Source organism: Camellia sinensis, chromosome 8 (genome assembly GCF_055761805.1).
Source record: "Camellia sinensis isolate YWXY chromosome 8, ASM5576180v1, whole genome shotgun sequence".
Lineage (NCBI taxonomy): Eukaryota > Viridiplantae > Streptophyta > Magnoliopsida > Ericales > Theaceae > Camellia > Camellia sinensis.
In genome coordinates this window covers 98940052-98955216 of record NC_138968.1, presented here as the reverse complement: position 1 = coordinate 98955216, position 15165 = coordinate 98940052, and positions in this window count along the sequence as shown.

Genomic DNA, 15165 nt, shown 5'->3' with positions numbered 1-15165 from the left:
GAAGCCTGTACAACTGAAATATTAGATCATCCATATCAAAATCTCATTTAATCATAACATAATAACAGAGAAAACTGTAATTATTGATTTTGTACTTAACGATGTAAAATACAATGAAGTAAATGTTATGGGTTCGAGAAAAGACAAATTTATATGCCACTTGCACGGAAGCAATTCGAAATTAATGATTACATTTATGACATATTTGACAAAACTTAAATATTGATTTTGTAATGCTAAAAGTTTGAATAAATTATAAATTTTCCAAAATACATATAAAATTTTGTAATTGTGAACAATGATTATAGCATTCCAATTTTTAAAATTTTAATTTATAATAGGTTAAATTTTTTTAAAATTTGTAAATTTTTTAAATTATAAAATGTGAACAATGATTGCAGCATTCGATATTTAATTTATTCAAAAATATGAAATTTTGAAATGGTAGAAGAACTACGTGATTAAGTATAGAATCATGTAATACACATTTTCAATCAAGTACACGGTGAAAAACTAGTACACATTTTCAATAAATTATACAAGTTTGAATAAATTATACATATTTTCAATTTTGCATTACATATTTTTGAATCAAGTACACATTTTGTAATACACATTTTAAATGTACGACCCTGTTTACAAATACAGAATTATTAAATGATCTATTACAAATGAAGAATTTCAAAATGATATATTACAACATGTAAGTATTACATAGTCTTCATCGACCAAGTCGCGCCGGACATGTTCGCCTGTCATGACCTGTCTGGTGGCACTCCCTGCAACGAGCTGTGAAACGCCTGTCTGATATATCCATCTCATTCGGAATACGAGCCATAGATGTACGATCCCGTTTTACTTCTCACAGACGACCTTCATTAGGCAATAAGTTCCACTGCGGATCATCCCAATAATCTTGATGCGGTATTGGATTGAATTTAGTTTCCCAAACCCTCATGTATACAGGAAGCCTATATATTGGATCAACGTACTGGAATGGATTGTCACCGCATTCAGACATTACAGCGAGCATATGAGAACATGGATAGTGTCTTATCTCATATTTCCCACAACTGCACGTGGGTTGATTCATCCGCACAATCTGTCTATTGCAACCTCGTCCACGGCGAAAAGATGTTTGCACCTCAAATACACAGCGGAGCCTATAAGACAATATTGATACAAACTAATCAAGTTCATGTTTTTAGGTGTAATTAACTTAACAACATAATAATAACAATTTTTTCACATTACAAACTAACCTGTCATACGATATCAACTTGAAAGTATTTCCCCTTGCGATACCCTCCTCTATAGTTCTTTGCATCTCTCTAGGGTATTGGAACTCATTGCGTACATCTGTTTCAGCTTGGGCTCCCATCTCGTCAAAATATTTGACGAGTCGTCGAAATGTAAATTCAACCATAGCTAAAATAGGTAAGTTCCTTGCACCTTTCAAGACGCTGTTGAAGCACTCTGCATCATTACTGGTCAATACCCCCCAGCGATATCCACCGTCATATGCAAGGGCCTAGTCCTCAGGATTCATCTTGTGGACCCAATTGATGGCTTCTTAGTTAATAGCCTGTATCTGATCTAAGTAACCATTACACTTTCGTCGTTGATCAGCACTCCCTGCTTTCCACAGCAGTTGTTTGAGCTCCTTATTTCTGAAATGTGTGTTAAAGTTACTGCAAACATGTCGAAGGCAGTGTCGATGATATCCAACAAATTGGAGTGACGGATTCAGCCAATGCCGCCTCACAGCAGCTAAAATACTCTCAGCTCGATCAGATATCAAAGTCACTCCCTGTCGGTCCATGACAATATGTTCCTTGATATTTTGAATGAAGAACAACCAAGACTCCAAACTCTCCCTGTCGACAACAGCGAATGCAATCGATAATATTTTGCCATTGGCAGTGACAATCGTTGCTACAAGAAACACACCAGTGTATTTACTGTATAAGAATGTACCATCTATAGTTATAACAGGCCTACAATATCTAAAGCCATCGATGACGGGTTTGAAAGACCAGAAAACAAAGTGGAAGACGGGCATAATGGTTGTATGCCCGGTATATCTGTGCTTCCATGTCACAATGGTGCCAGGATTCGATGTCTGTAATGCATGCATAAATTTAGGCAACTGCCTATATGATTCATCCCAATCACCGAATACCATTTTAATTGCCTTTGCCCTTGCATGCCACACCTTCTTGTATGATATACTATAGTTCATGGTCTTTTTTATATCTTCGATGACATTCTTAATCGGCATATCAGGTTCATTCTGCATACGACAATCAAATATGAGTTGGATTATCTGGATGTGAACACTATAAACAAACAAATATGTATATATATGTAAACATTTATTTTTTATACTAACCGCAACTTGTCCCAAAATATGAGAAGCAATGTAACTGGAGCTAATATTAGTATGGTCCATGTTCATTCGTGGGTATAAACAATGGTGAGAACCCCTGTACTGCTTTATTTCAAAAAGACCATGTTTCCTACTAAGAGATGCACGCAACCACCAACTGCAGTCGTGCTTGCAAGCAGACACCCAAAGGTCTCGCTTAGAGGTTACGACCTTATACTCTCGATTATTTGTTGCATGGTACAATTTCACAGCATGTAGAAGTTGCTTCTTATTAACAAAAACCATTCCTCTGTCCAACTCGGGATTTTCAGCGCTCCAGATCCGGTTACGGGGAACGACATCACGGGTACTAATGTCAAAATCACCACCCATGTGAATGTTGTCATAGAAAGGGATTTCAACTCTAGGTGGAATGGGGGCATTTTCAAGGTCAACAAGAGCCTGGGCATCATATTCTTCATCATCATCATCATCTGATCCGCCTAATAAATTATCTTCATCACACATGTCATTGTCATCATCGTTTAGGGCGACATCAGGACCGTACATGTCACTGTCAGCAAACTGCACCTCGTTCACTGTTTCAACCATATTACCAGCAACTTCAACCGGAGTGGTATGATGGCTGCATGTGGGCACATCTTCTGTGTTACTGTTAAATTCATACCCATATCCACCACATGAACTTGATTCTACACCATGGCCCTGAAATGACTGTTGTGTGTAGCCCAGTGGATAACATTGATCTGATTCATACATAGGAGACTGAAACGCTGTTCTGTCAATCCCATGCGTCAGCAATGTAGTGAACGGATGAGAATCCATTTGTGTCATGTTCGGGATATTGTGTACAATCTCTTTATCAATGTAGACTTCCAAACTATTTGGTGCTTGAAAAGTTGCACCGATACTTAATACGGTGTTCAACGCCTCATCGTCATTGATTGGTAATATCTTGTATTTGCTGTGTGCTTGCCACTGGCGATAAGGATATCTACATTTGAAGGTCAATCGGACACTTTCCCCGTAACTTGCCACCTTTGACGTAAACATCTCCTCCAAATTGCTAAGCGTGGTGCCAATTTGCACCGCATATATCCCTTTCGGCTCAGCATCATATGATACGCCTTCATTGGGATCTCGAATTATGTTTCCCCCCCAGTAGAAAATAATTGGAACAGTGTCCATATACTTGCTTCAATTAAGACAAAAAACATTAAAATAGCAACAGTATACTTATATCTCCTTATACTTGTAAAAGAATTATATGAATTTTAACTCATTCAAGTACAATTACTTGTGACGCAAAAACTGTATTTAAGTAATCATGAATTATAATCCAACAATCATTATTCATTTTTTAATTAAGATATGAGTTAAAATAATGATAATGCTTTAGATTTTTTAGCTTTTTAAGAAAAACATCTTACAACACATACAAAATTAACATCATGCTCTTCTGTTATGCTTTTTACATTACTTATTATGATTAAGATCATGCTCTTGTGCACATTAAATGTAATCCAGCTAAGTTTTGGGTCTAAAAAAAATCGGGGCATTTCCCTAAATAAGCCAAAATAGTAAATCAATTCCCAAACTAAGCCTAGTTTTGAAAGAATTCTCAAAATAGGCTAAATCGCAGTTGTGAACCACGATTTCAACACATATACGCCTGTCTCGCGTGGGTTCAAACCACGCCAACCCTTTTTTTTTTTTTTCACTCACTCTATACTTTATATATTCATTATGTAATTTTTTTATCAAAAAAAAGTAAAACATTTGTTTGGTCAACTAAATTTTTTTTCTATAAAACACAATTTTTTTCAAAATGTCAACATAATTGTTTAAAAGGTATTCAATGTATTTGGTTTGAGTTTTTTTGGATTTAGTTGTTTGAAAATTGAGTTTTGTGATTTTCGTATTTTGTTGTTTTTTAATTGTATTCAACATAATTGTATTTTATGTTGTTTTTTAAAAAGTATTCAACATAATTGTATTTTTAATATTTTTTCAGAAAAATATTAATTTCTTCAGCAAAATGTACTCAAAAAATGTACGATTTTAAAAAAAATTTAGTACATTTTAATATATATATTTTTTAGTACGTAAGTCTTTTTTTTTTTTGGATAAAATCGTGGTTTATAACAGCGAGTTCAAAAGAAAATTTTTTTTTGATAAAATCGTGGTTTATAACCACGATTTAGGGAAATGCCCCCTAAAAATCTTTTATTAGTTTTGGATTAATTTTGTATAAATTATAAAAAAAATGATTATAAATTATAAAGTAACAACATTTGTAATCATTAAATAAATATAATTGATGTAAGTTGATTTAGGTAATTGATAAATTATAAATCTAAGTAATTTACATAAACTTATAAGTGTAAGTTGTTAATCTTGTTACTTTGAGTGTAGGTAAACTTATGAATGTAGGAAAATCCAACAATCTTACGAGGTAGGTAAACTTATGAGTGTAGGTAAACCTAACTTTACATCAAAGTAACAATATTTCTAATTAACCTAAATTTCACATCATGACATAAATTATGAGTGTAGGTTGTGACTTTATATAAATTATAAAGTGTTGGTAAACTTGATTTATACATAAAGAAAACTTATTTATTCATATTCGTGACCACGCTTGTAAGTAAAATATGTAAAAACGTGTTTTCAAAACACATATTGAACAAAAATTCAAAACCAACACTTACTCTTCTTTGTCACAGACTATGACACTCACTCTCTCTATCTCTCGCTCTGACACACACACCCACAACACTTACACTCACATGAAACATATATAATTTTTAATATATATAAATTTTATTTTATAAAATTCAGAACAATTAATTTTTTTTAATTTAATTTTTCTTTTGAAATAAATTATTTTTCCAATTATTTTTATTTTTTTTTCCAATGAATTTTTTTTTTCAAAGGTGGGGGAATGACTGTCATAAATATAAACCTCAGGGGTGTCAGCGTAATTTACCAAAAACAAAAAATTACATATTCAGAATTAAAGTCAAAAAATAATCATTTTATATAGCTGATTATTATTTGCTATTATCAATTATTATTATATATATTTAATATTGGTCTGAATTTTACAAAATAAAATTTATATATATTTAAAATTATATATGTTTGATGTGAGTGTTGTGGGTGTGTGTTAGAGAGAGGGATAGAGAGAGTGTTTGTGAGTGTATGTGACAAACAAGAATGAGTGCTAGTTTTGAATTCTTTGTTGAATTTTTACATTTTGATTAGAAGTGATTATTATCCACGGGTCAACAGTAAAACCGTGGTTTGCAACCATGTTTTCTGAAGATAGAAAGAATTACTTAACAAAAGCATGGTTATGTATAAATCAAATTTCCTTAATCAGATTTACTTTAAAAAAATAATTACTTCAAAATTTATGTATAAATAAAATTTCCTTAAAAACGTGATTTGTAACCTAGACAGATATATCAATAATTTTGAATATGAAGACATTACGAAGATTCTTCTTTTATTTTTCTATTCATATAAAATTATAGTATAATTTGTATCAAGTATTGTATTTATTTTTTCTGTTCATATAATTTTGTAACAAGTCATACAAAAATCTTAAATCATAGTGTAACTTTTTTCTATGAAATTATTAGTTTTTTCATTGAGTTCAAATAACTCGACTGATTTTGTATGACTTGTTCTTAATTTTTATTTCAAACATTGTTCACGTCATTTTTTATAACTGGTGGTCCAATTAGTGAGATTTATGGACAATTAAAGAGAGGTTAATTTTATTTGCTCAAGCTTCTGCCAATAGGGACCTTAATGACAAAGTTATTTGGTAGGTTATTTCTTATGACATTATTCCCTAACTTAGGGAAATAACCTCATCCGAAATAACGTAGGAAATAAGTTAGGGAAATAACGTATGAAATAACATAAATAAAAAATTAATGAGCTCTCATAATTTTAAGCAATATGAAAAACATAACTAAAAAATTATCGACCTGAATCGAGTCAAACTTGAGTTTCATTAATATTAAAGAGCTCTCATTATGTGTTATAAATTATGTATGCTCCTTTCAGATCTCAAGTTGAACTCTCAGTATGTGTCATGTTTATAGGTATTAATTGAGATTTGTCGGATCTACGCGGAAGGGACGTTTGGTGCGAATTGTAAGATTAGTCGATAAATACGTAAACTAATTCAGACATCCGACTATCATAAAAAGTTAAAACTTAATTGAATAAACATAATACAGGCGCATAGAGAATAAGTCAATTGGATAATTCAAATGGGTAAAAATTATCGAGAATGACTCATTTTATAAATCAAATATTTTAATTTTTTCAAACATAATTCCTAAACAAATTTTTTTTTTTTAATTTTTATATCAAATGTTTTCATAATAGCATTTTCCATGACGACTTGAAAGGCCTCTTTTGGCAAAGAGGTAAAAAGTAATTTTTTGACTTCTAATTTTTTGTGGATCAAATTATTCGACCTCTAATGTTTATATCAATTTTTTTGTGGATCACTTCTAAAAAGTCATTTATTTATATCAAATTTATAAAAGGGAATGTCATGAAATTTAAGGAGGAAAAACTCGAAAATGAAATTCAACCCTAAATGGGGCATGAAATTCAAGTAAACTATACTTTTTATATTTAACCACGATTAGATTTGAATTTAGTGCATAAATTTAGTCAAACCAATTTTTCTTATCGTAGGTGCATTTGGCATCAATGGCATATTTTAAAGTTTTCTTTCTTTAAAAAAAAATTTAGTGTACTACTTAAAGGGTCACCCATACAAAATATTAACAATCACAATCACTCTTTAAAAAAATTTAACAAGAAAACGAAAGAAGGCCTACACCGACATGAAATTCAATTATCTGACTTTTCTACTTTGCCATATCCGTATCTCCAAAATATATATATATATATATATTTGTTCCTGGCCAAAATGACGAGAAAACTTCCATAGCAATTTCTTATCACAAATTTTGTTCCTTACTTTTCAATTTCTTGTTCTTACTTAAAAAATTGAAATTTAGAAAAAAAATATTTTTGTTACTCTATTAATTTTAAGTTATTACTACTCCACGTCACCTAATTAATAATAATTTTTACAGCCAAATTAACGTTTCTCTTTCTTATGTAATTAATTAACAGCATTAAAATTCAACAAATTATCTATAATTAAACACATTCAACAAATTCAACAAATTATCTATAGCAAAAGATTTCACATTCAACAGATTATCTATAATTAAAATTCAACAAATTATCTATAATTAAACACATTCAACAAATTCTCTATAATTAAAATTCAACACATTCAACATTCACATTCAACAAATTATCTATAGTTAAAATTTCACAAATATAAACCCTAACCCTAATTTATTATTTTTGATTTCACAACATTTTACTCACAAATATAAATCCTAACCCAAACCCCACATTCATGAACCCTAACCCTAATTTATCCACATTTTATTCACAAACATAAACCCTAACCCTAATTTATTCACATTTGTAAATCAAAGTATAAAACATGCAGCGGATAAAATGTTTAGACCATACCTTTAGATGATAGAACCTCATAGATAAATCACGTGCTTCCAGAGTCTGATAAACCAACCCAGCAGTGAAGTGATATTATAGATTGAATATCACCCACACAAATCACAGTGCAAATGACTTGATCGTTGTTTTTTTGGGAGAGAGTCAGTATATGGGTAGAAACACAGATCATACGTTGTTTCTCTCTTAATTATCCATAACCCATATATCAGATATATAATATGTTATTATTATCTATCCATATCAGTAATGGAGATAATATCTATATCCTGAGTGGTTATCCTAAATAGGTTTGAATTCAATTTCAAAACCTATTTGGATAAGGTTCAATTGGTAGTTCAAATGGTCATGCCACATGGGCGCCCATTACTAACATCTCCCATTCGCACATGAGTTGGCATGACACTGCCACATCTCTATCTCAATCTCCCAAAAATAAACAATCTCATACTAGCCACTGCACCGTGCGACTGCTGAGAACACCTGCAAGTGGGAGCTCTATACTAGAAACTCAAAATGAGCCAGCATAGAGACATCAACCCAAAAAGAACAGAAATAGTGTCTCATATACCCCAGACCCATCTAATTACACCGGTCCAAAAAACATCTCTAATCCCTCAAAAAGAGCATGTTTGACCCTCTTAATTCTTGCAATATATTCACACTCAATTCGCCTCTCATACAGAGCGATATGAGTTGCCGGTAGTGAATATACAACAGTGGTGTAATACTAGATGATCTTTCCTTTGCACTCATGCCATTTAGTTTAGGATTGACCGCTTTCCCAGTGATGTCCCTTAAGGCCGAATCATGCATGACCGCAGGCAACATACCAAAGTAGCAGAACATCAACCCCTTACCTTATGACATAGTCAAAAGTCACAAAAGGGTACATAAATGAAAGTCATATCAATAATGACACGTAAGACTCACACGGTGAGGAAGCAGGGATCCATTCTCTCACCTCATTACTCGGTCGCCAAGCACATATAGTATGAATACATGCTACGGTGGAGTAACTCTTCCATAAAGAGTGATGTCATACTCGATACACCGTACAAATATTAGTCTAGTCGCTTTCTAGCGCCTAACCCGAATTCTCTATTTGCTCGCCTTCTAGGCGCCAAATGAGATCTCGCATCTGGCTAATCATAACAGGCACAACATGGAAAGTGGGTACTATCATCCATGTTTGGTCCTTAACACGACCTCATCTTGGTTGTAACCAAGGCGACATGCATAGTGGATTATTTAAGCCTCTCTTGGCTCCAAATAAAAATAAACCACTAGTCTCAACCTTGCTCGCTCCTAAGCGCCAAGGGCGATTGCTCGTGTGAGTGAGCCAATCTTGCCTGTTGACATCATCATTTGCTAATCATTATGACACAAACCATAATAATGTCAAACATCCCATCATCTCAAAATAAGTGATCGATTTTAAAAAAATGACCACAGCTTGTGCAATTATAGATTCCAAACATAAGCCTTATCAGCACCTCTTACGATAAGTATATACAACAGAATCCACCATGTGAGCCTCACATGAAATGATTTAAGATCACTACCTCTTGCGCAATAGCCTCTCTAAAGATATTTTGGTGACCAATTTGCATTCATTCTTAATGCGCCCAACTAGCGCAGATGCGCCCAACTAGCGCATTGAATCTTACAAGGAGCAAATTAATATGCTTCTAGTAAAGCATTTTATCCATAGTCTAATGAGCAAGGTCAATGTCTAAACAACTCAGTTAACCATTTATCAAAGATAACACTTATCATGCCGAATACGCCCACATAGCGTACTTTAGGCTCCCACAACAAAGAAAAGATCAAGGAATATAGGTCATCTGTTTCTCCCGAAGACAATCTGAGGATTCACTCAATAGCTAAGGCTCTGGCTTTTACCGATAGGTAAGTCAATGAGTTTGCAATTTTTGCATCTAGAATCGTTCTAGGATATTCCTTATGTAAGTCATCGAAGACAAACCGAGAATTTTCCTAAAACAATCCCTAAGGATCGTACATCTGAGCATATGAATTACATCACCCATGTCCATCATATCTAAAATGGAGGACTGCCCACCCTAGGTGGCGACAACCTTTTAAATTCCCGGCTCATAATGACTAAGTAAGGAAAAAACTTCTTTTGGACCATTGATCATGCCTCAGTGATCTTCATCGATCATCGTTGGCCTATCATGGCTTGACGAAATCTAAGAACCACTGTTTGGATAACTGCTTTAGGTTGTAAAAGATTTATTGGAACTAGCAACCTTTTTGCGCTCCTAACTTTTCACCATAAAAGCAGAAGGTAAATCCTTACGGATCTACTTATCCAAATCTCTAATGAAGAATCGGGTCACAATGTCCACAAATCAATGTTCCGAACTTATGTCAATCATAGCCTAAGTCAAAATAACCTCACTCCCCAGGAGAAAGTCTTCTCATGGTCTACACTTTCCTCAATGGTGCGACCATTCGGTATCTAGCGAGCCTTATGCCTCAACAATGACTATCCAAATTACGCATAACTTTACAACAGTTTTGCGTCATAATGGAAAGTCAACCAAATTATAAAAATGGTTAATCCTCAAAGACTTTGTCTTAAACTGCGCAACATTGATCCACTTTCTAAAAACAAGGGACTAGAGCCTTTGGCATTATCCTAGGCTCTTTATCATCTTGCGGAGCAATCATGAATGTTTCCCTCTCAATCACCCAGTGATGACGTGGAAAATTTTCACATTTGCTACCACGCAACTAAGAATGTAGAGTATTTTTCTCTAATGGAGTAATCCATTAGTAGGCACATCGCTCCCACTGTCCCTAGGATATTGGAAATTTCTTTCCATTCTCAACTAGGCTACATAGAGCGCTATGCTTGGAATTCTCCATCTTATAGAGTTCCAAAAACTCTATTCACGTCACCTTTACTAATAAAACTTTATGTGACTTAGTTACACTACCACAAAGCTGCTTACCTATATGCACATGACCCGGAGGGTTTGCATGACCGCATACAATAATGCGCCACACGACCCTTTGTGTTTACAAGACAGCATACAATAATGCGCTATAGAACCCTAGGTCTGAACTTCGCAATCTTATGAGAAGTAAAATAAAGATAAGCTGCTTAACGGTTACAGATCGCCCATAGATGGCTCTCCGCTAACCCATTGCTCAAATGGAGTGTAAAATATGATATGGAGGGCACTTAGTTAGGGATATAGGCAACAAACTAGTGTAATTTCCAATTGGGAAATATTTTGCGCCATTATCCACCTAACATTAAAAATATTTAATTCCTTATCTCTACTACACAATTGTGTTGTTGAGTACTAGGAATAATCAATTTTCTAAGCATCCATTTCTCTTCACAGAGTTTTCTAAAAAAAATAACTCAAATAGATACTCGCCACCTTGGTCAAAAACTAAAAGCACAAAAGCTCTTATCTAATTGATCTCGACCTCATATGTGCAATGCCAAAAATCATCTCAAAACTTTTGACTTATGGGAGATCAAATAGTCTTGACTCAGATGCGTATCGTAATCTATAAATGTGTCGAGATTGAGGCTTAGCTATCATACCCTCACACATATCTAGTCACAAATATCATAGTGGACTAAATGCGCCAATACAAATTACCTTCTACGGCTTTCCTACTTACTTGTGCGCACCCATTGCGAACAAAGTTACACATTCACATGAGAGCAGGATGTCATAAGCGAGTGGGCCCGAGAAAGCCTACTCAAACCATCGTGTCATCATCTCATTAATGTGATTAAGTATAATAAGCCACTGGTTCACGACCAATGTCATAAACTAATTCCAATCATCTTAATGTGTGAGTTCTCAAAGACAAGTTTTAAAGGTTTAGGCCCAACTGGGTAATGACTCACGACTAAGTCATATTCACTAGATCATAAAAGGGATGTAATGGAGATATCAAGTGCGCCTAAGTCGCAAATTTAACTAGTAAGTGCTAATCCTCTGCACTTTCAAGTCAATTTTATTCTCCATACACTTTACTGCATCTAGTTGAAAGATGACGATACTCCTCTTGCCATATCTATTTCTCGCTTCATAGTTACTTGCAATTAATTCTACTATCCACTAGAAGGAGAGAATAAGTTATCAATCTATGACAGCTCCTGAAGTAACTTAAGCGCGAATTAGGCTGAAGAGTCTAATTCAACACAATGCTCTCACAAGCGATGCGTCAAATTTTTAGAGTCATAACAACCTTGTCAGCCTTGACCTTTTCATTACTATGCTGCAACGTTTGCGCTTAGTGGTAAACGTTATTCAAAAACGTTTGCCTAGCCAAGGAATCATACAAAGAAGCCCCTCCTCATGTCTCACACTCAAGTGTGGAAACAGTAAGTGTCCAGACTAAGACAAATCGGCAATGCTAATAGATTTTGCAGCCACTAAGCGCTAATCTTTTCACTTAGTGTTAATAGATTTTGCAGCTTCTAAGCGCTAATCTTTTAACTTCACGTGATATTTCAACGCACACTCTTATAGTGCATGAAATTTTGCTCCATCCACTCCCAATAATTGGGTAAAGAGCAAAACACTGCTCATACTGGCTACTCGTCTTACACTTAATGACTAATTTATTTAAGCTCGCATTTCTTGGATGACGTGACTCTTGAATGTTACTTCATCCAATGATGTAACATTATTTACAAGTCAAAATATAAAGTAAATCCGTGCAGCTTAATAGTCAAGATCATATACAGATCTATTGAGGGCTTACTAATTTCATAACTCCAAAATTTGCCAACCAAAACTATGTAGCGTGCTGCTAACCATAGCGCACACATTAGTTTTTATTGTGCCATACAAGGCAACAAAACCACGGCGACTTCGAGTCATGTTTCCTTACTTTGGCTCAATTAAGGTTTGACCTAAAGTCTCCAAGACTTTTGCTCATCTAAAGAATGGGATTAATTTGTTCACATTTGAACATCTCTACTAAGTCTAGGTCAACCAAATTAACTTCCATAAGCTAAATCAATTTAGAGAGAAATTCGCATTGGGATTAATTTGATTAGCATAATATAATTTTGCCGCAAAAATCTAAATTAAATAGTGACAATATTACACAAGTCGCAAGATCGAAAATCCGCTATGCTCGTAATCATCTCTTGCGCCACAGGTGACAATTATCCAAAATTTAATTTAATTTATGCGCAAAATATTGGTTTTCGGGAGTTAATCTATAAAGATTTCTCTCAACCGAATAACCTCCCACTGACTATGGCATATACAAAGCATGATAAATTCCATACAATAGCATCTTAATATAAATTTACAAATAACTCATGCTATATTCATTTAATAATGGAATTCTAATAAATAAATAAATAAATAATCATGCTCCTCTAATTACAACATATTACAAACTCTAAAAAAAAATATGTTGTATTAAATATTCAAATTATGCCATAACAGAAAGTATATCATACTGAAATTTTCTGGAATTTTCTGGTATTTTCTGGAATTTTAAATAACTAATAAACACACATAAAATCAGAAATAAATATTCCAGAATCTAATAAAATTCTATAACTATACCCGTAAATAGTAAACTACATCAATAGTCTACAATAAAAAATTTAGCCCCAGAAAATTATTTATGCAATACTAGAAGCATTTTAAAGCATAAAACATGAATTATTAACACAGAAAAAATATTTTTTATTTTCGTAAAATTTTTAAAATTTTACAGAATGTAGAAAAATTAATTCTGAGTCTAACGGTACCAACCATGCTTAAAACAAAGCTATAACGAATAAATTATGGCCAATTAACGCAATTCAGAATTAAAAACAAACAAACAGAGCCTTAGAGCCAAGCTAGGCAGGAAAAACGGCTCGGCTCGGCTCGGCTCGGCGCCGCTCAGCGCAACTTGGCGCGAGTCGGCTCAACCCGGCGCGGCGTAGCACCGGCTTGGAGCGGCTCGACGCACAGCTCAAACGCGGCTCGGCGCTCGGCTCCAGCACGCGGTGCGCGTGCGAGGCGCGGACGGCGTGCGCGTGGACAGCGCCGCTGACGCGCGCGTGATGGCGCGTGCAGGCGCGTCTGTAGGGCGTCTGGCGCGTATGGGCGCGTGGCAGCGCGTGTGGGCGCGTGGCAGCGCGTGGCTGCGGCTCACGGCGTCAGGTGGCGCGTGCATACCACGCGCCGCCTTCCAAGGTGTTTTCTGGTCCCATTTTTGTACTGCCAGACTCCATTTTCCAAAATAAAATCATTTATACTCTTAAAAATGACATTAATGATCATAAAAATGAAATATTTTGGATCTCTACCTCTTTTATAAATATACACATGATAAAAGAAAGCACGAAAAAATCCATACATGGCTCTGATACCAATGTAAATTAAAGTATAAAACATGCAGCGGATAAAATGTTTAGATCATACCTTTAGATGATAGAACCTCATGGATAAATCACGTGCTTCCAGAGTCTGATAAACCAACCCAGCAGTGAAGTGATATTACAGATTGAATATCACCCACACAAATCACAGTGCAAATGACTTGATCATTGTTTTTTGGGAGAGAGTCAGTACATGGGTATAAACACAGATCATACGTTGTTTCTCTCTTAATTACCCATAACCCATATATCAGATATATAATATGTTATTATTATCTATCCATATCAGTAATGGAGATAATATCTATATCCTGAGTGGTTATCCTAAATAGGTTTGAATTCAATTTCAAAACCTATTTGGATAAGGTTCAATTGGTAGTTCAAATGGTCATGCCACATGGGCGCCCATTACTAACAACATTTTATTCACAAATATAAACCCTAACCCTAACCCCACATTCATGAACCCTAACCCTAATTTATTCACATTTTCACAAATACAAATATATTCACAAATATGTAAAGTAGATGATAGAAGCCATACCAACGAGAGAGAGACGGTACTGAAGCAGAGGGAGCTCGATAGAGAGAGAGAGCAGGGAGCACAGTGACAGAGAGAGGAGTAAGAGTGAGAGAGAGACAGCAGAGGGAGAGGGAGCGAGAGAGAGGAGTAAGCGTGAATGCAAAGTACGGGGCTGGGGGATTATATACAAGTTTTAAAATCGTGGTTGTGAACCACGAGTTCACTTAATGGGAAAAAATTTGGGCAAAAATCGTGGTTACAAAAAGCGAGTTCAGA